Source organism: Haemaphysalis longicornis, unplaced genomic scaffold (genome assembly GCF_048455015.1).
Source record: "Haemaphysalis longicornis isolate Haplotype H1 unplaced genomic scaffold, Haemaphysalis longicornis Haplotype H1 scaffold_4, whole genome shotgun sequence".
NCBI classification, from domain to species: Eukaryota; Metazoa; Arthropoda; class Arachnida; order Ixodida; family Ixodidae; genus Haemaphysalis; species Haemaphysalis longicornis.
The window spans coordinates 102,720,159-102,730,937 of NW_027526361.1; the positions used below are offsets into that span (position 1 = coordinate 102,720,159).

Below are 10,779 nucleotides of genomic sequence, written 5' to 3' on the forward strand. Positions count from 1 at the left end.
ACGATAAACGGTTTTGCCGATAACGCCCTAGAACTTTTCAAATCAAAATTTTTTAGATCTACGAACCGTATGTGTCCTCCCAAAAATAATGCTGGCAACCATGACACACAGTAGCGGGGCAACATACTTTTGTCTGTATGCCAGATGAAAAGCGATATTTAAAAACTCGTCCCCAGCTAAAGAAAAGTGTGAATGGCAGGCTTTCTTATTCCTTTATGTGCTTTTTTGAATTCACCAGTCTATTTTGCACGAAGGCACCATCTGCTGGGATGGACAATAGGTAGAATCTGGCTTCGTGTTGTGGGGGTCAGAAGTTCGCTTCTCCGCGGGCGTGTCTGTTCTTTTTTTTTTCTTCCGTTGGAGTATTTGAAAACTGAAATTGAATACTTTGGCAGAAGAAAGTTCTTGACTCAGGCAGAATCATCAAAGATTCTTCACTCGGTCTGTTTGCTGCCGTTGCTTCTGAGCATGGATGCTCAGTTATCCACACTGAGAGGAACCCAGCGGCGGCGGGCAGCGTGTCTCAAAAATTTACAAAATAGTGTTTAAAAATACATAGACAATTTTAACTTTTACAAATTCTTGTGTGAAAAGGTTTTCAATAAGTGAATAAACGTTTCAACAGTTACAGTAGCAGCTAGGGTTTCAGGTCTTGTGACGGGGACACGTATTGTAGTGTCAAGTTTTGAGAACCGCCACCCTTCTGATTTCAGGAAGCTTGCTGCCAAATTAAAATTATTTCCGCCAATTTGTTTACAAATGTTTTGTGGTTACTGGGCTATATAAAATGCTGGCTTTCATACGAGCTAGAGAGCATATACACGACAAAAATCGGTTGTCCGCCCTTTAAGTAGAAGATCATCCTGCAGTGACAGCTGCAGAAGCGGGAGCAGGTCCGTAGCTTACGGATTATGAGCAGCCAAGTTGGCCTCCACGTGGGTAGGTGTGCTGCAACAGGTCCAGAGGATGCAAACAGGGCACGGGAAAGATTTCAGTATCCGGTGCACGTCGAATGTACAGTTGAACCCCTTTATAAGAGACACGTACCGGGGAGCAGTTTTTGTCTCTTATATGAGATGTCTCTTATAAGCAGGGAACCATGTTTTCACTCACTAATCAGACCGTATTTCAATGTGGGCACTGTATGACTAATATAAGCTCAAAAGAATACTACAGCATGTTTCAAAAGATTCATTCTAATTAATGTTTGGCCCCAGAATTTATGAAACTTTGTTTGCTTCATGACTGTATTTACACTGTTTTTTACAACCGATTCTACAAGCTTTTTTTCCTATCCTTGTTTGTGGAAGATCAATCGTAGATGAGTTCACAAGCCTGATGAATAGCCAGAGCGCACAGCTTGTTCCGCTGTGTGCTCAGGCTATTCATTACGCTTGCAGGACTCAACATCTGCAGTGCTTCTTGATTGGGAGCTATGCGAGTGGGAGAGCCTGCATGTGCGATCGCGCTCCAGGATGGCAGTAAGCTTCAACCACTTCTGTCAATTGCATTGCCATTGGCAGGGCTTCTCTTCATCACTTCATAGCTGACTGAACCATTGTGTGTTTGCTAAAGTTATAATAAATAGCGACTGCAGGTGTCTGTCGTCCACCTGTGTTTCCACAATGGAAGAAACTGTAATTAGTGACTGGTGGCACTACATCTGAAGTTAGAATGTCTGTTACAAGTGAGATTATTGATTAAACTTCAAGGATGACTTGTCCCTTATAACCAATCTTCTACATCCAATGTCTGTTATAAAAGAGGTCGACTTAATGAGAAAGATAGGGCAGCCAACCATGTGGGTGAATAGTGTCTCTTATACCCATTTGTCTCTTACATCAGTGTCTCTTATAATGAGGTTCAACTGTAATGCCCAATGTGCTGTGTACACGCCGCATCTCTCGAGTAGCCTGTGTTGAGTCTGTGTAGATGATCAGGCAAGACGGTGGGGAACACAAAGACAAGGGCCTAAGGCTGAGCTCTGCTAAAGCAAATGGAAGAGGTACCTCCGCAATATAAGTGCATGTCTGGTTTATAGATGGCATAGCAGGGCAAACTAGGCTCGTGTGGATGATACCATTGCCTCCACATGGGCCTAGAGGTTATGGTGTGTCAATAGAGAGGGGTGGGTAGGTCTGATGCACTGGGCAAATTTTATATGCCCGAAAGGCTGGTTGTGAGGGAGTACAGTAGAACCCCGCTGTTGCATTCCTCACTGTTGCATTTTCCTGGCTGTTACGTTGTGTGCCATCGGTCCCGGCATAGCTCCCATAGGATACAATGTATTGCCAACCCACGTTGTGTGCCATCGGTCCCGGCATAGCTCCCATAGGATTCAATGTATTGCCAACCCCGCTGTAACGTCGTCACTGTGGGCCTGTTACCATATAATGCGTCGCAACCTGACACTCCAAAGCGGCTTGGGCACCGCCATTTTGGCTTTTGATGAGTCTTGGCCAGGATTTGTGACTAAACAACCTACAAGAAGCTGCAAGCGAGTTGGAGAGGCCGTCACTAGATGGCCATCCGTCGAAAGTGCTATCACGATCATCACTGAGCTTACAACACAAGTTTTACTTCGGAATGCCGGAAGTGCGTGATGTTAGCGCCGCCGCACTGTTGTAATGGTGCTGTGCAGGGTTTTTAGATTGGGTCAGTTGGCAAAGAGCGCGGCCTTCCAGTACCGCGGCACGGGCCGGTGCTGCTGCCGGTGTGGTACCGTTGAGATCGGTCTTGATGCATCGTCTGCTGCTTCTTCCTTGCCACTGTCGGCACTTTCTACACCACCCATACCGTCACTTGTGCCAATCCTTCTACACCGCCTTTCTGCAAACTGCACTTTCTACAACACCCATACAGTCGGAACGGCCAGCGAGTGGTACGGGGATTTCATCACGCCCGATTTTGTTGTCGATCTTCACGAGTAAGGTGACAGCGACCGAGTAGTACAGTGATTTTGCAACGACTGTCATGACTTGACGCCCGTCTTAATTGCTCTTGGCAACACTGAATGTGCACATGAAAAATGCAAAAAAGACCCCTACATTTGGCGGAATGGGCAGAAATGAAGTGGGCAACAATGGAGTTCCAGATAGGAGGTGATTTAAAGGAGTACTGGCACGAAATTTCAAAGCTGAGATAACTATGTAGAATGCTTCCTTTTTATTAGGAGATATCTCCCAGCAAGTTTCAACAGCAACCGTTCAGCGAAACATATTTAAAATCCATTTTAATCTTCGCCCGCACGAGAAAGCCCAGAGTGGACCGACATGTCTTGATCTACTACTTGCCCCAAACTGCCGACGTCGGGGCTCCCGTGACAAACCCGATGCGCTGGCTGTGGTTGGCGCACGCTGCTCGGGCGTGTGTACACATCATGGTTTTGGGACTGACGTCATGCTGCCCGGGCCTGTGGGGACAGCGAAGACTTAGGCTGATCTGAGCGCGCGCGTGCACTCGCTCGCGCACGCTACCAGAGCGGCAGCGATACGGCAAGAATGGTGACGTCACGTGATACCTCCTGTCATGGCGCCCGCTCGGCGTTCATTTTGTCGAAACCGAAACTGACACAAATAAACGCCTCCGTAAATGAATGTTTACGCTGCACTCGACCGTCTAATCAGTCATTCTATGATTAGTGGGCTGGTAGGCACGCATAGCAGCTAAAAAAACGTAACAACAAAATTTCGTGTCAGTACTCCTTTAACGACGCCAGTAAGACGCCGACCCATTTTCGTGGCTTTCCTCACTCTTTCGTTTTCCCAGCTGTTACGTTTTTTTTCCTGGTCTGGTGGAAAACGTAGTAACTGAGTTCCACTGTATTATGGTCAGGCTGAGGGCTCTACGTGGACAACCTAAGGTCACCAACTGCTGTTGTTTCAATGCGCATGAACATTATGAACTAGGGCCTAACACTGAAAAGAGAGCTCTTGGCATTCTTTGAGGTGGAAAGCATCACGCAAAAATTGTGAGGAAGAAGTGGAAAGAAAGGAGTTCGCTTCATCGCTAGCTTTAACCGAAAGGGTGAATGAGGTGAAAATGCCCTTAATATCATTTGGAAGGTGACAGCTGCAGCAAAAAAGTGCCTAAACTAACTGGTGCGCCAACGAGCACCGACAACAAATGCTAGCACAGTATGATAAAACAACGTACAACTACGCTTACGAAACCTTTTTGGCATCAGCTGAAAGGCCCTTGGCAAATGGTTCAGCCACCACCTAATACTGGACAGGCATCCCAATGCGTCGTCGGCACAACAGTCAAAATTCTATAGGTTCAAAGGTAACAAAAAGCTCCTGCAACTGAATGAGGACACCTGCACTATTCAGACCTTCCCAAGTAGACATTATACCGGGTCATGCTGCCAGTATCCAGTATTTTACAATTCCAACTCTGACTGCACCAACTGTTGTTGCCCACAAGGTGTCCGAATGGACGGACTAAACACTTTGCTGCAGAGTGCAGCAAGACTTAATGAAGGCACATGGCTGCTGCGTAACCGGGATTGCACTTGCATTGAACCAAACATCAAATACAAGGCACAGTGTTCAAGTGCTTGCTGTTGGGATGGCCACACTGGCTTACCTGGCTGTTGTAATAACCCCACAGGCATCATAGGCTGTAGGGGAACAATGTATGCGCATTCAGAAGGCAGTGTTGAAGATCCCAAAGCAGAGACAGAGATTTTCATCCTTAAGTAGACATGTAGTGTGGGCTCCACTATCCTAGCAGAAGACTTCCATCTTTAGTTGGCTGTACATGCTAGACAGATGCAAAAGGTGACTGAGGTTGCTGGAGAGCAATGAAAGCAGCATTAGTGTGAAGAAACAAACACATGGCGGCATGGAAGCAACCGTTATCGAACGAAGGCAGCAGTTCCTTAGTCTCTTGAGCACTATCCTTGCTTTGCTCCTGTGTAGATGATGTCGCCATGAGTACTTAATCTTTTTTGAACTCACAAGCTAGAAATAACAGCACTTTATCTTCTAAATACCAAACCCAGTCCACCAGCATTCTTTCTTATCAAGAACACCATACATAAGCTCAGCTGCCTCCTTTGAGCAGCATTTACACGTCTCAAACACGTCCATGGGCAGATATTGTGTGGCACCCTACCTTTGACTTCACTAAAAGAAAGCCTGGAAGCTTGGGTTAGTCATGAATGCACTAATAACCCTACAAATAACCCACGCATGAATGTTTGGGTTATTCGTAGTAACAATGTGTCTCATTAGCGGCATGTTTGTCTGCTAGGTGATGAGGAAATTGCTTTTGAACTACTTGTTCTGAACAACGCAATTACCCTTTTCGACCACTCGTTCTGAATAACGTTTTTGCATTTGTCGTAATAAAGTCTAGTAATGGAGCACTTGAGGGCTGCTGAACTGATGCCAGGCACAACCATAACTGAGATGATAACGTCACCTTAGGGAAAGAAATCAAGCACTACGCAATCACACCTCGCCACTGCTCTGCGTGCACTGCAGCGATACTGCGGCAGGGTTATTACAAGCGTACCACAGTATACTGTGCAGATAATCTTGACAAAATATAGTTCACAAGTTCATAATTAATCCTTACCGACCGTCTGTCGCCAGCGTTCGCCGTGATATGATTGCCTGTTTGACCGTCCGTAAGGGCACCGCCATCTTGGAACGCTTGACCTAGCTTGGCTGAAGCTCGTCTAGCGCACGCGAAATTCTTGACTGCGTTCCCACAACATGTTCACAAAAAAATTCTTTACATGACTTTGCACGTGACGCCGCTTGTTTCCCCTAAAATAAACTTACATGGTTATTTTTAAATGAATGAAAAAACTGCCGTCGCAGGAGTTCTATTCGCAATGGCGGCGGCATCTATCCAGTGCTAGACCAAACAGTACTGGTTACGTGTTTTGTTTTTCGTGTGGATAGGTGGCGCCACTTCCAGATGCGCGCACAGATATATGCTTAGCTTTTTTTTTACTTTATTACACCCACCCCCTCCCTCAGCCACCGAACTACTGTGTTGTCTTGCAGAAGATATCAGCTCACACATAGTTTCGTCTGAAAAATGCTTCCATATTTGAACGAGCTGACAACCGCCAAAGTGGGGGGAAGGAGGTTGAACGTCGGTGTGATTTCTGGAAGAACAAAGAAACTAATGGAAAACTAACCTCCATGCTACAAATTCCTGTGATTTATCCTTTGGTCACAGGGCGTTGTGGGAAGGGTAGAGGTGAAGGACAGGAGATTGGAGAGGGGATGTGGAGAGTAGGATAGGGAGTGGAGATGAGGAAGGGAGGTGGGAGGAGCAGGATGAAGTGGGAATAGGAGAGGGGAGGGGCCTTATTTGTTCAGCAGGCAAGGCTGAAATGCTGAGATACATGGCCAGTTTTCCTAATAACCTTTTCAGCTTGCAATTTTTGGAGATACGTTCGTGTACTGCAGCCTGACTGGCACATCAGCAGCTGATATCTTAATCTGTACTAAAACGTAAATGTTTGTAACTCTCCATGAGTTCTGTAAATGAATGGTGGTTTTAGAAAAGCTAATGGGAGCAGCACACTTTCCTGTTTGGCCCAGAACTGCCTTTCTGACAAATTACCAAGAAAATTGTAAGGAACATAACAAAAACCTATTTAGAGCAAATGAAATTGACCTATGAAGGGAGCTTGAATTGCATTTTCATAAGCTCAGGCACACCTTAAATGATACGTGCACCACAAATGTTACGCTTGAAATTAAAATTTTACGCTTTATATTATCATTGCTATTTTTGTTGCCCCATTTATAGGCCCCTGGAGCATTCATGACAGACAATTCTGCTGCTGAAAAAGCAGCTCTGAGGGCCACCTGGCCCGAAGGAAGGCAGCTTCTGTGCCATTTTTATGTGGCACAGGCAGAATGGCGGTGGTTGACGGCTGCTCGAAACAATGTTGAGAAAGACAAAAGGAGAGCTTTGATGACAAAATTTCAGCAGGTTTGTGTTTCCAATGTATTTTCGTGGCAGTACCAATGCATGAGTGGCAATGACATGGCAAAGTTACGGCCTTCCAGGTAACTAGGCACATTTATACAAATGATGAAAGCTGTGTACATTTTCATTGTACTACGGACTGGCTGTTAACATGCTACCAAAATTTAGTTCGAGCAGGAACACTGATTTCATTACACTTTATGCATTTAAAATGACAAATTTCAAGTTTTTAAATGTACTTTGTAGATGTTAATGTTTGCATGTTTTTATGTATAAATGTTTATATTTGAAAGGACCTGAGAAAAAACTATAATGAGTATGCAAACTACACAAGAAAGAAGTCTGGCAGGAAATGAACATGGAACCATTGCCATAGAACCTAGCCAAAATCATGAGAGTAGTATCAGCGTAACAGTTTAGATACAGGTCTTTGGCTTGCCTCAAAGGTTGAGTGCGAAACTTAGTTTCATGATTAGTAATCTTTTGCCCACTTGAGCCTACATGAACTCTCAATGTCCTAATGACACAACAGGCAATGGTTTTTAACATTTCGATTCAGAAAGCATAGCATTTTTATCAAAACCTCACAATGTAGGCATGGATTTTATGGTGTCCACACATGCAGGAACAAATGCAATGTGGAAAAAACCAGTTTATAAGGACAAAGCTTTTTGCCAAAGCAAACATAAATCACCACTTGCATCAAAGCACAAATTCCTGCCTGGAAAGTTAGGGTTAAAGAAGTTAGAACAAATACAAACATGTATCACCAAAGCAAGTGCATATTGCCACTTGTGTCAAAGCTATGTGTATCTGTGAGTATGACGTAGTGCATGATGTAATGTGTGCTTGATAAGGCAAACAAGCACGTGGGTTTGGAAAACAAACGCCCTGATGTACATGCTATTAGCAGGCCTGCCGTTCAAAATATGACTTACACTAGAAGCTTAGACATCTCGTCGGTTGGATTTATGCATTATGAATAGATTAGTTATCAATAAGCACCATCTTCAAAATCAGTATGGTTAAGAAAGGTGTGTGTGTGTGGGCAGTGAATGCTCAAGGAACATTAAATTCCTACAAAATTTTCACCTAAATTTCGTATTACGTCTGTGTGATGTGCTAGAATGCTTTGTGTTCTAATTTTTTATGCATTGACTTCTCTGAGATCATGCATGCCACGAGCGTGGAGGCCCTCAACAAAGCCATCGAGGGCCTTCGGGGCAGCAGCTACGAGGGCTACAAGGCGCGTGTCGAGGCCTTCTTGCAGCAGCAGCAGGGGGAGTGGTTGTTGCTGTGCCGTGCAGACCTAAGTACACGAGGCCACAACATCAACAACTTTGCAGAAGCCTCCATTAGGATTTTGAAAGACATAGTGTTGTCGCAGACGAAGGCATTCAATGCTGTGGCACTTGTAGAGTCAGTTGGCCAAGTGATGGAGGAGTACGTCAAAAGCTGCATCTTGAAGCACGCCAACAACCGGGTCTCCACGCACCACCTGCTCTACCACAGCCTGCTGAGGAGTATGCCTGAAGAGGCTGCAGCGGACATTCGAGTGCTCGGAGATGGCTGCTTCTCCGTACCCAGCTCCAATGGCAACGGCGAGTGGTACAAGGTGTGCGGCCACACAGGCCTGTGCACGTGCCCAGCTGGCAACTCGGGCATTCTGCAAGCACCAAGCCCTGGTGCACATGCACTCTGGAGGGCTTTTCCCGAATTTCCCTGCACTGACGGCCGAGGACAGACATGAGCTGGGGTGGCTTGCACTTGGCAGCGAGTGCCCGAGCATTGACTATTTCACGGCATCGGGTGACAAAGTAACGCCAAGTCAATGTGCTTCCTTGCCGAGGTGTCAGAATGGTGAGCCCGTGGCCTGTAGCAGCTGGGACTTTCCGCCAGAACCGGCGGCCAGTCCCTGTCAGGAGGAGCAACCGGAACAGGATGCCGTGTTCGCAGCAGCAAGACAGGAAGGTATGTGCGCCATTCCACAGACCAGTCTCATTTCACTAGGCATATTAAATTGTCCATGCAATAAATAGCCTAAATGAATACACCAAAAAGGTAACTGCCACAAAATTTCCTAGCTCGAAAAACACACTGAAGCGTAATAAAAGAACACAAACAAGACAAGCACTATCCCATATGTGCTTTTATGCTCTAAGTATTTTCTATCAGTTATCAGTGAACCTTTGTCCAATGTTGCGCTAGATTGTGATACCACCCACCCACGCACTCAGATGATGACATTGCACTCCAAACAAGTGATTAAAATTTTCAGCTTCTAGTCTATACTCGGTTACAACTCAAGAACGGCACCACCTCATGTAGTATATCACTGCGCCAAAGCACTGGACCCGCGATGTCAGAGCGCGCGCGTTTTGAAAGGGGTTTGCTATGAATGTGTGATATTGTCTGCCTTGTCTCGCGCAGTTTGTTTGTCGTCACTGGAGTCGTTTATAAGCATATTAAGTCCAAAAAATTACGGGAACGGCTCACGCCGTGTTCAAAATATTCCCAGTAACGCCCTACTTGCGCCGCGCGGAGAAACATCCGGCTACGGTGATAAGGCACAGAGGCAACTTCTGGTGCCGTTGTTAAGTTGTCACCGAGTATAGTACAGTCCTCTGTTATAGAAGCAGGCATGGAAAATTATAGGTGTTTCATGTTTTGTGATTACAAAGCCTCATTGTGCGTCACTGCAGGTACCAGTTGATAATGTTAGACTTTAAATTGTACAGGAAGGTAGGGTAGGGGTGCACTTTCATTAAGAAGCCGCCGATGTTCATAGCTGGTAAGTCTGAATTCCAGTTAAACAGTAGCTCAACATTACATCGGATTGGTAACGACATATGTGATACTACCTTCAGAACTCGTTCCGCCTAAGCTAAAAAACAATTACTTTTCTAAATCACGCACTCATGCAGGGCTTAACAAATTAAGTATACCCATTATTAGTTATCGATGAACAAGTCATGATGAAAGACAATGCACCTTCAGAAAAATTTAGAGAATAACATCTTAAGTTCATCAAATCGGGTGGGTCTATACTGCTTTGCAAGCATTAGAAGTTTTTTATGGAACGCATTTTTTTTATTGCTTTGCTGAACTTCTATTTTTCATTAAGTGTATTTGGCCTTTGGCCTTGCTTCTCAAAACTTTTTATTTTTTTCTGACTAGTTATACCTGCTGGAAAAAAATTTAAAGGACATGCATAAAACATTATGAGGCTTTATGTGAAACTATTTATATTGGCAACACAGCGCGAAAAAAAGACCAAGGACGAGATGAAGACGACAAACAAGCACTGTTTGTCGTCTTCGCCTCGTCCTTGGTCTTTTTTTCGTGCTGTGTTGCTAATGGATTACCAACTAGCTGGAACCCTCACGCTTTTATTTATATTGAACACCATTCTGCTGAATTTGCACCAAGTTCTTTTCATTTGCATGCAAATGTGAAACAAGTATGAATGAATTGCTAGGCAAACTGCAGCTTTCAAACCACTTGTAATCTTTGAAGGTGCAGTTCTGGGCAGAATGCACATTTGTGAAAGGCTGTTGTGCAGTTTCATACTTTGAGAGCACAGTCAATAAAAATATAATGCAATGTAATAAATTTTTATGCAGTCAAAAGCCACTGGCGCTATGCATTTATTGCTTACCAGCCCAAAAACTAGATGGGACAAGCAAAAAGAAAGTCAAGAAGCCTGCTAAGTTGTATTGTGTCTTTGTGGTCCCGTCAAATCTTCCGCTGTTATGGTATGAAGGGTCCACTACTCGCATACCGATACCCCATTCCACAATACAATGAATGCGTATAGCA

At 44.8% G+C, this 10,779-nt stretch overlaps 1 pseudogene; it reads left to right on the plus strand.

Annotated features, from left to right (window-relative positions):
- The first annotated feature begins 6,792 nt into the window (after positions 1 to 6,792).
- LOC144179900 (uncharacterized) lies at positions 6,793 to 9,673 on the plus strand (annotated as a pseudogene).
- Positions 9,674 to 10,779: the final 1,106 nt, after the last annotated feature.